Here is a 14,330-nt window from a genome sequence, read left to right as displayed (position 1 = left end):
TTTTTTTACTTTAAAACGATTAAATTCACGAAATGAAACCTAATTCTACTAAAATCTTCTTAATTACAGCTTAAATTGMTAAACTAATTTCGGTATAAGGACAATACTGTTGAAATTAAGAACGACCAATGAAAATCAAGCTTCTAAATTTCTTTGGATATCATGATCGTGACAAACATGTTCATGTTACTAATGCATATTACTAATGCATATTAGTTATCTAATGCACAGATGATTCTTCATTAAGAGCAAATTCATTATAAGTTGGATAATATTTCGTTGATAAAAATCATGTTTAATTATCTTAAACAATTTTAAATAAATAATATTGAAAATTTTCCTTTTCAATATATCTTATAGATAGAAACTTTAATATATTTATCTAGTAGCTGTTGGGAGTTAACCGGTAATTTAGCTGATGGCTGGTTTGATGGGTTCTTGAATATAAAAAACAATATTATTAAATTTCGACGCAGGCCCTGCTCTCACGCAATTGTGTGTGGCTGTATATGAGTGCGTATACATTTGCATAACTATGCACTTAAGTACTTATGCTTGCAGTTGCGCATCCGCTGGATCAGTGTAAGATCCTTCTAGCTGCCAATAGATGTCGCTGGTATGCTTAAGAGCGAATATCATCAGTTCGCTCCGCCGTTATTTAAAGTTCCTTTTAGCTAAGCATACGCGTAGAGAGAAACTGCATTARCAGAGTACGCAGCATATTCTCTCATAACAACACTATATTCTCTCATAATTGTAGGTGAGAGTGCTTGCACAATTTTAAAGTTGTACAGTCACAATATTTCTGTTACTATCACTGTTGATTAACATTTTCTGTTAGACTAACGAGCTTAGCATCGTCAATTAACAGTGTGCAATGTAATTAGACAACTTGCGTACAGGACAAAACCGTGGTATCCGTGATATTAGGAAACCAAAAAATTTAAATTAAGWCATTCAATAAAGAAAGGTCAAAAATATCTTATTATTTCAAATTTTTGAAAAAAATTTAAAATTAATTCAAGTTTTCGTTTCAAATTAATTATGAAAAATTTCGAATTTGTTTTTTTAATTTGAAAAAAAACCTTTGCAAAATTAATTCTGGTTCAAATTTTCAAAACTTAAAAGAAGAATTTCAAAATTTCCAAATTTTTTTTTGAAAAAGTTTTTGTAAAACTAATTTCAGTTTCGTTTCAATCGTTTGATTTAAATTTTTATCATTTTTTATTTTTGTTAAAATTTTTTAACATTTTTCTCACATAAAAGATATTGACAAAAGAAGTCTTTGAAAAACTTTGAACCCAGACATAACCTCAAATATGCCAAAAATCCTTTAAAACCTTTCACTACTCACACACAGTTAATTGCCGACGCTTTCATCCATTATGAACTTGTCTGGCGAACGAAACCAAAAAAAAAAAAAAAATCTAAATATCAAAAAAAACTAACTCGGCCTAAAGTCGCACGGAAGTGCAAAATAAAGCGCATTCAAGCTCGAATAGTGGCGAGATAAATTGATGCAGATAGCAGTGGAAATGCACGCAAACAGCGAGACAGCAACGGCGGCAAGCCCGAACAGGCTTTCAACGACAGGCGCTTGCCACATAGTGGCGCGAACAAGCACAATTCGCTATAGGCAATACAAAAACGTCRGTAACAACAACAGAAGCGAAAACGAATCGCGCCGCTGGTAGGGCTTTGTKCGAAATCAATTTAATGTTGAATTGGTGCCAAGAATCTGATTTTCTAATGCTAYGGCGCGACGCGCCGCAGCTCTACGCCTCACCACGCTTGCGTTCGCGTTGAACCGCATACGAGCTGAATGCGCTGAAAAAACACCATTACATGCAACATGCAACATATTACACACACACAGTTACTTACAAATAAGTGTAATGACACAGCAGCCGCAACRATTGTGCGGGGCAGGAGTATTTTGTGCGGGTGACAGCGCGCAGCAGCGGCGTCCAACCGGCTGTTGCTATCACAACGCGGAAATAGTGAATGCGGAAATGCGCGGACAAAGTCAAACACAYACAAATGCACCAACACATTGCCGTGCACATGTGTGAAGACTTTAGGCAATTCAACCATGCCACGCGTTCATTTTCACTACACAAATTCGTTCAATCGCCTATGCAACGCCAAATGGTGGTGGACGCCCAACTACAATTTGGACTGCCAGCAATGCTATAGCATGTGATTGTATGCACCGCTAACTGAATGCTCGTCGGCGCTGATTGCCACTGGACGCCATTGACTTTAAAGCCGGCAACCGTTAGAATGGTAATGAATGGCGTCGCATGCCACGTAGCATTTGTGTGGGGTCTCCACTATTGACTCCATTAAGCGCCAAAGCTAGCTAACGAATGATGAGCTAACCTAACGGTAATCTTAAGGCAAAGAATGATACACTTTTGTGGCATGTAAAGCGTCTATGAAACGTTTAGCGGATTACGTGCGGMATGGCGTAAGTACGGTGTTAATAGTGTGGAAATTGCGGCACAAACGATGAGCGGCTTACCGACGAGAATGCTTAAAATAAAATTAGTGATTTGACTGTGGATTTGACTGTGCTGCTATTTAGTGAAAAAAAGTTCAAAGAAGTCACTGTGCGCTGAAGCCTATTTTTTTTTTGTTTTTTTTTTTAGGTTGAGTGAAAAGGAGGCAGCTTATTTGTATAGCAATAGCTTTGCAATCTGAAATAAATTTAGCAGCTCGCAGTATCTACTCATGCTTGCTTTGTAAGAAGCGAAGAAATAATAGGGAAATTGCTCTGGCAGAGATGTACTGTTCATATGGTCGCTTTATCCACCAATTATCTGAGTAAACGGGGTCACTATCAGGGATGTGATGCAAGTCACAGGTGCCAGCTGCAAAGTACTGCGGAGTTTAGGCATAAGCATCCTAACAGATAACTGCTCCTCATKTATTTCGTAAAGTAACTTCATCTATTATTTCAAAGAATCAAAAGTGGTATATGTGGGGCTCATTAGCCCAACTGACTAACCTAACCTCACCTACGTGTCTTTCAACTTATAACCTCACTTTTCAAATATATTCTAACTTATTTTCCAACTTTTTATACCATTTTACTTTAAAATTTTAAATAAACTTTACTATTCAAGAGTGAGTGCCTCCACCTGACTTGAACATTTCCGTTCAGTGCTCTAAACTGCTTTATATACTACCACCTAAGTCTATGTGTGTAGATGTGATTTTGAAAAAGATTCACCACTTCAGAATGTCCAGCATAATCAATTTCATTTCCTCACTAATTAATTAAATTCAGAAAAAGTATGCATTGCCGCAAACAAAACTCGCTTTCATTCCGACTCACACAAACCCGCATATACATTTATACGGATATATGTATATCGAAGCATAGTTGAATATTTGTATGCCCCTTGTATGCATAACTCAACTTCGATAGAGAGCTGTGCTGCATACGCTGCTGCCAACGTTCGCATTTAGTTGCAAGCGCCACTTCCAGTTCCAGCGAAATGTCCGGCGCTCTCAGCTTCTGCGGCAATTGCTCATTGGCAGTGGCTTAATGCCGTCTCCGTCTTGTCACCCCACCGTACAAGCAGTARTTTGGCAGGCTAAATAATTATTTCTGTGTGTGTATGCATATTTAGTATATGGGTGTGTGTGTTTGTATATATGTATATGCAGCGCTTAACTTCATTTGCTTGGACAATTTCTGCCTGCCACCATCAACACTTGACTGGCCTCGTTGCCTGTCGCTTTTCAATGCAAACTTTTGYTCCGCTGCAGGCGCATTTAGTTGCTGATTTTTAGAATTTCTATTTTTTATAATTTATTGTATGCTTTTTGCACTTATTCTTTTTTGCTTTTCAGTCTGCATTTGCTGTTCTACATTTCCAGTTTTCTCTCTTTACCCCGGTTTTTGGCGTGATTTTGTTGTTGTTGTTGCCGGTTGCCCGCAAATTGTTAGATTCGTGTTTTATTTACTCGCTATTCTATTCATTATCCGCTTGGCTTTTTTGGCTTTCTTTTACTTTTTCATGCAGCTTTTTGCTGTTTTTATTTTTCTAATTTTATTATGGACTTTTTTCTTCGTTTTCGCTTTTTTCGCACTACTCCTTGTGCGCTCTGTGTTATTTTTCTTGCCATTATTTTTATGCTGAGATTTTATCGAAAAACACTTTCATTAAAATTACTCCAATTTTCCTTGATTCCTTCTGCTCGCCTCTGTTTTTCGTTTCTTTTTTATTTTTTTTTTTTGTTGGTAGTTGTGTGGCATATTACGCTTGTTGTTTTCGTTATTGTATTGGACATTTTTCCGACAACGCTTTCCGCCGGCATGCCATTGCAGGCGCGTGTATATTTTATTTCTACCGTTATTCACTATCTCAACGTAGCATCTTCATGCCGCTCACTGGACGCGTTGTTTTTTGGCTATTTTGCTCACAGCCACATGACATTGGCGGTGGCAAGATGGTGTGTGTGTGTTGGTAKCATCAAACTTTGGGCTCTGCTGAATTGCAAAAGTCTGCCTTTGCCTTGCTCGCCTTCGGTTTCAGTGCCCCTGTGGGTTTTGTCGTAATTCTATCAACACATAAAAGTTTATTAAGTTCGATACGGACCCTGTAGGAAAGGTTGAGCAATATTTTAGTGCATGCTGTGCAACTCTTTGTTCTAGTTTATTACAGATGTAATAAAACCATTTTAAGAAGCAGTTTAGGTACCCTTACGTTAAGTGTAGGCTAAATATAAATAATTTTGCTATTCTTCTAGTTCGCATTATCAAGAAGTAACATATAGGGAATCGGCTAAGCTCACTTCAATTTCGGTGAAAAAAAAAGTAGTTTTAAGTCGTTTCTTTGAATAAATCTCTATACTTCTCACATAGTTCCTCTTATAATCGATAATCAGACTCCGCCTACGAAACCTAATTGTTAAATTCAGCCTTTATCCAGCAAAAAATGTTGAACCATTTACTCAAAGCAAAATTTTAAGTTTAGTTATAAAAAAAAATTCGATGAGAGATAAGGAGTATAGATAATCCCTTACAAGTCTTGAGCTTACAGTTAGCAAACTCACRGCTAATAACGGCCTCTTCGACTAAACAATTCAACACTAATGGAGACCTCCGAGAGCCGACTTCCTCATCGTAAACTAACCTAAMTATGAGGATAGAAGTGATGARTCTCCAATATTTCCTACTGCCTTCCTCGTCACCCATAGTAGTATCAACGTGCAYACCACCTATAGACCAAAACATATGTGAATATATTATAGATATATTTATAGTCTTGCAATCACACTTGCCATTCCCAAGGCACCTTAGTTTACTCAGCTCATTTACGCCGTACAGCAGCCAACTTTAAGCGCCTACTCACACATACACCTATACTGACACATATGCCGGCGAATGCCATCAAGTTTGCCGCACTTCATTCGTTTTAACAACCGAAGCAGTAAAAATGTCTTCAGGCCTTTTTTATTACATTCAACTCATCATCTCATCAACATCAACGGCAAAAAACTGCCACACGAGTGTATAAATAAAAACAACAAAGACAAAAAACTATAATTTTTCAGTATTTCCATTTGTTTTCTTGTTTTTTGTTTGCCTAGTTTTGCTTTGCGCTGTTGTCCTTTAATTTGGTTTTGCTGCACACGCCTGACTGAATTGCTTAAAGCATCCATCGTGGCGGCATTGTAGCTTGTTTGGAGGTTTTGGGCGTTTCACTGCCAGATTGCTTGAAATTGAACGTTTTTCTGCTGTGACAGTACAATCAAAAGGTGGTACAAATAATTGAACTGACACGTGTCGCCCATGAAAGGGTGCACGCTTGCTTACATATATTTTGTTAGGGATTGATGGTGGAAGCATTGATGGAAACAGGTTTAAGGGAGAACTGGATTAAGTGCTTTTAAATTAAAAAAAAGAGATATACGATGCTGAAGGGTAAACTGTTTTTAATTTTACTAGATTAAAGCATACTATATATCATATTATTAGTAATAAGATATCTCTCTTATAGCTTTATGTCTGTTTCAAAAATCTATATCACGGTCTGTTGCTTTGAGACTTTATCTGGTATATCGAGGTTCTGTAGTAAAACTTCGTGTTTTTTTTTATCAAGTGTAAGTTTCATACAACCAGTTTGCCATAGGAAAATGTCTTATATCCTGTAGAAGCCATCATAATTCAGTAGCAGACTAGTCAGCGAATATATAATACCTGTTTGTCCCTCCTGCCATCATTTTAACCAGGTCTTAAACGGTACTCTTCCATGTGCCTTTTTAATTTCAAGATTATTAATATTTATTTATAGATTAAGACACAGAATTTTTCCATGTGAGTGAAGAGCCTTATATCTGCGAATCTTTCTTTTTTTTTTATTTTAGGATTATGATATTAGCACAGGTGCAAAGAAGAGGCCACACTCGCACATAATTGAAGGAGAGAAGCTTCATGACATCTTCCAGCGATCTATGTAAGCGATCAATATGACCACTAATATATTTGAGACCTTACCTAATGGTCATTGAGTATTTAGCAAAAGCTTTTCAGAAGTAAATTTTACAATTTTACCACTAAAGAAGGCATTATTGAGTGTTCCTGGTTATATGTATGACTAATACAAAAAGTCAAGCGCACCTGTAGAAGATATTTTTAATTTAAAAAAATACCATTTTCATATTCTTTTTATACCCTCAAGAGGTCAAGCWCACCTGTAGAAGATATTCTTAATAAAAAATACTACTTTCTTCTTCTTTTATACCCTGAACAAAGTACATTAAGCTTACCACGAATATTGTAAACCCCAGAACGCAGTGCTCGAGACTCTATAAAAATATCGATTTAAAAAATTTGCCCACGTCCTTCTCTCTCTAAGAGGCAACTAATTTGTCAGGACGGCCAATATCAGGCCACTATAGCATATAGCTGCCATTTACACTGAGCTATTGGAAGCAAGTTTTTGTATGGGAAACTTTTTCATTTGATGAGATATCTGCTCGAAATTTGGTACAACTAATTATACAAGGTATTGTCTTAATCTTTGAAGAAATTCTCCAGATCACACCACTATAGCATATACAAACTGCCATATGAACTAAACGCAATCAAGTCCTTGCGGCTATCACGTCTATTAGAAATTCATAAGACATGTCCTCGAGCAAATTAGACTGATTTAAGCAACCCATATGGCACCCAATCTAATCTCACTTAATATTTTTCAACCTAACATAAAAATACCCAAACGTACATAATCTCACTTTCTGATAAGCTCTTAAGTTATACCTTTTGTAATTTAAATAACCCAATAAATGACAACATGTTCACGGTATTTGCACAAATAACAACAAAAACAATAATAAATTTGCGTAAATTACTAATTTCATTTATTTTGTCTAACGATATGGCATATCTTTGAATAATTCATGCAATTTCCAATTTTCATAAATCATTTAACAAAATGGCAATAATATTAAATGAAGTGATAAACTGCGCAACAACAACTACTTAGTATAATTATATGTATAAGCTCAAATGAGTTGAAAAAGCCATGAAACACACACAATTATCTCTCATACAGACACACACACACACATTTACTGCATAAAATTTGCAAAGCTTGTAAGACCTTTAATGCCGTGCTTTCTTCCAACGCCACCTTTCTGTTTATGTTGAACAAGAATTTGCACTTTATTGCCACTGGCATGGTCATGGTAATAAGCTTTTTCCCATTTTATATGTGTATATGCTGCCACAAAATATTGTCTGTTTGTTTGTGCGGCAAGTTCCAGGCATAACAATTAACTCGTCCATAATATTAGCATTTTTTATGCTTCCTCTCCCGCTGCTGCAACAACAAATACATATTGCTTCAGCTGCTTGCCGCCACTAAGCTATTGGCGTTTCTTTAGCGCTTTGTTCTTGTTGTTGCCGCYGCTGCTGCACGGCACATTTGTCCTTTTCGCCTATTAATTAAATTGTAAACCACAATGTTTTAATTATTTTGTAAGCCATAACTGTACATAGAGCGCATAGTAAGTGAATGCCACTATGAAACTGTCAATACCTGCTTACAAATACATGCACACACACATACACATATATATATATTATTTGTACTGGTGTGCTGCGACTACTAACTAGTAASTGCCAAAATCTTCGGTCAAAATGAAGTAAACTCAGGCTTTACTGCTGCATTTAGCTCAACTTAAGTATTTATAGCATAAATATATATACATAGAATATGTGCGTGTGTCTACTTGGAGTCTATCGCAGCAAATTGTGGCTCACTTACACAATCGAAGCAATTATTCGACAAATATTGGCTGTGAACCAACACTCAAGCAGGCAAGGTACACATACATGCATATTAGGGTGTATGGTATTTGTGTAATGTTTCCATTTTTGTCCTAAAAACTTAATAAAATGTAMATAATTTTTTTATTTTMAATTTAAACTGTATTTTACTGTCACTTGTATATCAAATTTAAATTTTTAATATTTTTCATACAACAAGTAAACTTAAAACCTTAAAAATATCATATACGAATGCAGAATTTATCGCTCTACAAAAAAGCTGTGAATAATTTTTTCATAAAACTTTTCCTTCAAAAGTTATATGCAGTCAAACTTCTACACCAAATGATCCGAGCTTTCATTAAAGTTAATTATGAATTCTGCATTACTCATACGACATGGTGTACTGCAGGCCTACAGTACATTTACTACAACTTCAGCAAGCATTTGTAGTAAAATATAAACTCGATATAAAAAAGACACCCTAATACTCACGTTTACACACACATGTACGCTCGCTTGCTACAGCTCAAAAAGGTCCTTTACCTAAATTATTTGTTTATGTGTATGTACATCGCTTGATTGCTGCAAATTTCCTTAACTGTCATTATTAAAATAAAGCACATAACCAGCACAGCACATATACTAGACACTACACTCAAATATGCTGTTACTCAAATATGCTCTCTTTAATATTATCTTCAACACTAATACAAGCAAACCAAAGCTGTGTGTTTAGTGTCGTCAACAATACAAAGTATGTATTGCCAATACCAATTTGGCTACATTATTTGCTACCAAATTGCAATTACTTTACATTCAGCACACACGCACACACAAAYACATATATACACTTATAAACCTAGTACAAACACTAATACCATTTGCTTGTATTAAATATGTAATATTGCTATTAACGTTAGTAAACACATTGCCGTGGTATCATTGTTCTTCTGTAGACATTCTACGGCGCATATGTATGTGTAGATATGCCTACGCAACATATTTATGTGTTTGCATGCCTTAGATTACAAGTAAATTAAGTGCGTCATGTGTTGTAATACTGGCATTTTCCGAATAACTATCAAGTGAGGAATTTGCGCAAAATATTGCRGTGCAGAGTGGGGCGAATTTGAACAGAAAGGATTATATCACCTGTAGAGACTTAGATAATATCAAATATTTAGAAAAACCGTTAAAATTTAAAAAAAATACAAGCTGAATTTCTCGCAGATATCTTCCACAAATAAAATATTTTCTGTACAAGAGCCTGATTTCTAATGATTAGTTTGTATGTTAGTTATGGCAGGTCTATAGGCGTTCAATATCGACCATTCCTATAAATAACCAGTTTCTTTTGAATAGAAAGAAGTCTACAAAAYTTCAAATCGATATCTCAAAAACTGTTACGACTAGTTCGCACATATACTTAAAATCAGATTTTTGGTAGAATAATAAAGCTGAGTATGATGGAAGTAGGATACTATACTCTGATTCTGTTTTTAACTAAACTAACTAAAAGAGTAAAATATAACTTAAAATCATTTTTATTTTTCACAAAAACTCCATAAGCCTATAACGCCCACTTAGGGTTTAAGTTTGCGGTAATTGTAAGGCTTTTAAAAGTTCAAATACTTTGAAGAAGTAGTACTCAAGATATTCTAATACTGACAGTTTGGATGCTAATTTCTCTATTTGGATAGCTCAGACTAATATAACCTGCATTGATCATATAAGAATTAATAATCCAGAAAGTGTCAAGAAAGCCTTGGGTTTCAAGTGTATTACAACATATATGACTTTTAAAGGACTGTGTTTTCTTAATGGATTTTAACAATTTGAGTCTCTCAATCCAAATTATAAAGTACAAAAGCTTGGCCCGGAATGTATCTTAACCTGCCTTGAATCAGAAAATGTCATAACTGTTGATTTGTTTGATAAAACTTTATCGAATGCGCTGTACTAAAGCTAATAACCTCATTACAAGGTTGCAGCTGWGTCAAAAAATATAAGGAAATTTCTTGGGTTCCTCAAAGTTTGCACCAAAGACATCTAAATGCCATAAACAACAAATCAAGTTTGATTGTAAATATTGAAAACTTGATTTATGACATAAAACTATATGCTTTAGATATYAAAGATTCTAATCAATTGGGCTAATTTCTGTGCGGCCTCATAATCTACGTACAGTCAATTAGCGTTAAATAATTAATTGCCTGCACAAATGACTTAAACCACACAACACGTATACATACACCTTCGATTGCTGTTAACACAGAAAATCGATTTGTCATTATGACACAGTTATACAACTATACCATACAATACAACTACACTTATTACTGCTTTGTTTAAATTAAATAATGTGGATATTAGAACATTTCTCGGCATTTGCTTGCTGCTATTTTTCTCATGTCAAAACCATTTCCATGTTGAAATGGAAATTGGTCATCAACAACAGCAGCAACGAAGTCAGCGAGAGCAGCAGAGCCGGAGCAAGCAGCAAAGGCAGCGGTAGTTGTATGGCCACGTTTCATTGGCTCAACCGCAGAAAAAAAGCAAATTAAGTATTGGAAGGATGTCATTAGCAGCAAGGACRTTTTGAGGCGAACCAGCCTTGACTGTTCAAATAACTGTATATTTGCTTGCAAGTCACAAAAATATATATAATATAAGCGTGTGTCTCTAATGACATATAAAAACTCAATATTTTGTTAGAATTTCACATTTCTAAGCAATTACTGCGAGTTTTTATATAAATTTCTACAATGAGCGCAACAACATTCGCCTGAGCAGCTTCACCATCATTATTACTCTTATGTGGTTATATAAGCTACAAGCCACTACAGGCTACTTTGCTTCCTCTACAGGAATTTGTGAAGTTCACTCCTTCTTCTAAACGATACTCTTCTCTAATGTTTTCTGTGTTTTTTTTTTTTTTTTTTTTTTTTTTTTTTTTTTTTTTTTTTTTTTTTTTTTTTTTTTTTTTTTTTTTTTTTTTTTTTTTGTTTTTGTCACTATAACTGTGCTTTACCGTTATCCACATTTGCATACGCATTTGCATTTGCCATTAACAAATGTCATTTGCCCATCAATGAGCAAACAAAAGCGTTCAGCCACACCAGTCCAAGCCGARCGTAATATTGACTGAGGTTGTGCGATTGCTTGTGTGCAGCAACGAAGTAACTAGTATTATTGTTTGTAGGTGTATAAGTGCGCGTGTGTGTGTTCAACGCTCATTTGTTATATGTCATTTGAGAAATATTGGTGTTGGCAGGCATCGCATCACTTCAGAAGCAACAACTCAGATGAGATGAGTTGAATACACTRTTACATATAGGAGATATATATGTATATAGTTTTGGTGGTGTGTCCTTGTCTGCAAGATAAGCAAATCTACGTAATTGGTTTYCTAATAAGCAAATAAAAATTCTATAGTTATCTCATCAAATAAAAAAAAACTTGATTCCCAATGTTTAGTTTGTAACTCAACTATTTGCTATAGTGGTCATATAGCGGTGATTTTTTGCGAGAAAATGAAAAGTGAAAATTTACAATTCGATATTTCAAAAGCTGAGAGACTAATTCGCATACACTTACAGATGGAGAACTGACTCAGCCTGTCATGCTAMTTATTTACATATATCTTCCTTATGGGAATGAGAGAAAGAACGGATTAGGTCCATCTAAAGACTACGTATTATCTTTTTGCCAAGATATCTTAGTTATTACTTAAGTTACAACTTGCACGGACAACCTCTCACCATCTTGATCATATATATATATATATATATATATATATATATAACGCTATACCTATCTTGCCTAGTTTCAGGTGATGCATGCAACCATTAGGTGAACAATACCATTTTACTCTGAAACAATATGACGCAAGAGTATAAAATGCACCAACGCATAAATCTTCATTCGGATATACCGAAAATTACGAACGAAGTTGCTCAGAATAACTCTTCGAAATTTTTCCGATATACGCCATTTTTTTAGTAAACAATCGACCCCCACTAATGTGCTTACAAACAGAAATGTATTATAAACTGCCGAACAAATTTTAATAATTCAAAAATTCATTTTAAAAATCAAAAAAAATTGTTCAGAATGACCCTTAGAAAATTTTTTAGTAAAAAAATCGACCCGCACTAATGTATATACAGACAGAAAATCGATGSCTCGAATCCATAGACTCTTAGGCGAAGTTTTTCAAAATCACTCTCAGAAAATATTTTTWGTAAAAAAGAATCGACCCGTACTAATGTGCATACAGACGGAAATGTATTAAAAATGTATTATAAACTGCCGAACGAATTTTTATAATGAAAAAATCGCCTTAAAAATCGCTGACTCGAATTCATAGACTCTTAGGAGAAGTTGTTCAGAATGRCCCGTAGAAATTTTTCCGACATACGCCATTTCTTAGTGAAACGTCGACCCGCACTAATGAGCATACAGACAGAAATTTATTATAAACAAAAATAAAATTTACGGGCATATTTCAAATAATTTGCTTACAAACCCACCTTATTTAAACATGCCTTGGCCATATTGCTCCACGCGCTTTTTTTAAAGGAACACTATACTATGGCACTTAATATTCGACACACGCGACATACATAAACCAAGCGAGAACCGCGTGAAGTACCAACGCAATTGTTACATTCATAAATACGCGCATATACACCCACGAACAAACCCGAAAACGCACTTACGAAATTTTCCCAATAYAAACACAACAMATTACGACTCTCGCGACACAATTTTTTGCATATAATAACGATTCTAACTTTAGATTAAACAAAAAACACAATTTCACTTTTCAAACAAATACTTTTCACAAATTTTAGTTAATGTTCGTGACATCAGCCAAGAATTACGTGTGTCCACTCACATTACCACTTGTAACTAAATATTTTTACTGTTACATTGCATTCCTCAATTGGAAGTTTCTCCTTAATTTCGCATTCCACGATTCTAGAAAATTCAGCACAACTCTTCATTACCTTTTATTATATGCACTATATTTTGAAGGTCAACTTTGAACATTAAAAAATTTGCACCAACAATACAAAGATCATAACATCACTCACTTAAATTTCTTAATAATGAGATGAGCACGCAGCTAATACTCCTACTGAGCACACAGCTTAGGCACGTACATATGAGCGCATGATTACGTGCATGCAAGCGCTTTGCGCAGCATTGATATGCAGGTGTAACGCTGTTCGAAGGAAGAGAGCATAGCTGATGAAGAGAAAATTAAGTGAGCTGAGCTGAAAGCGAAMATTAACTTTGTAAATGCGAGGATGCTGGAAGTTTTAGAGAGGACATATATRGGATGTGAAATTAAATATTAAGAGATCAAAATTGCAAAGTTGTTAAGAGTATTTAWATGGCATTGACTGTCAATGTTATATTACAGTAGAACAACAACTCTTGATAAACTATTGTTATTGATATGCATAGTATGTTAAAGGCCAACTTCGAGCATTAAAAAATTTGCAATAACAATGCAAACAATTATAGCGTCACTCTTTAACATTTCTCAATGAAGTWGGAGAGAATACTGTATACATAATGACTTTATACATTTTTTATTTAACTAAATTAAAGCAGAAACCCAAGATAGTGTGAAAGCTTTTAAAATAGGGTTTTTGGGATAAATGAAGAATATAAAACTACTATATTTATTTTTTTAAAGTTTTTTATAAGTATAACCGATGGAAATATAAAAACATATATGTATATTGTCAGCTGAGATAAAAAAAAATGGAAAAGAAACTTTATTGCTTACGATTCACTACTTCATAATATGTACAAAATATTGTAAAATTTCAAGCTCCACTACCAAATATAACCACTATATAACCAATATATAAGCATTTTATAACGAAAATCGAAATTTTGTTTCAATATTACAGCTTTTTCTTTCGCCCATAAACTTGTGAAAAGTGATTTTTAGTTATTTTTCATTTTAAGCGACGAAATATGAATGTAAATATATTTTTTAATTTCATACCCCTTAAAA

The 14,330-nt window shown here is 34.6% G+C and overlaps 1 protein-coding gene across 6 annotated transcripts in view; it reads right to left on the bottom strand.

Moving 5' to 3' along the window:
• LOC108971988 (CUGBP Elav-like family member 4) overlaps positions 1-13,187 on the bottom strand; it is a 755,092-nt gene extending 741,905 nt beyond the window's left edge. For all 6 annotated transcript variants that reach the window (XR_001993597.1, XM_018938374.1, XM_018938377.1 and 3 more), the window contains exon 1: positions 12,826-13,187. The gene's annotated coding sequence lies outside the window, so the exon portion shown is untranslated. The remainder of the gene's footprint in view (positions 1-12,825) is intronic.
• Positions 13,188-14,330: the final 1,143 nt, after the last annotated feature.

The sequence above is a fragment of the Bactrocera latifrons genome, unplaced genomic scaffold (genome assembly GCF_001853355.1).
Source record: "Bactrocera latifrons isolate USDA-ARS-PBARC rearing strain unplaced genomic scaffold, ASM185335v1 scaffold_37, whole genome shotgun sequence".
Classification (NCBI taxonomy): Eukaryota; Metazoa; Arthropoda; class Insecta; order Diptera; family Tephritidae; genus Bactrocera; species Bactrocera latifrons.
Note: the sequence above shows the minus strand (reverse complement) of the source record. Positions and strands in the feature narration are given on the sequence as shown.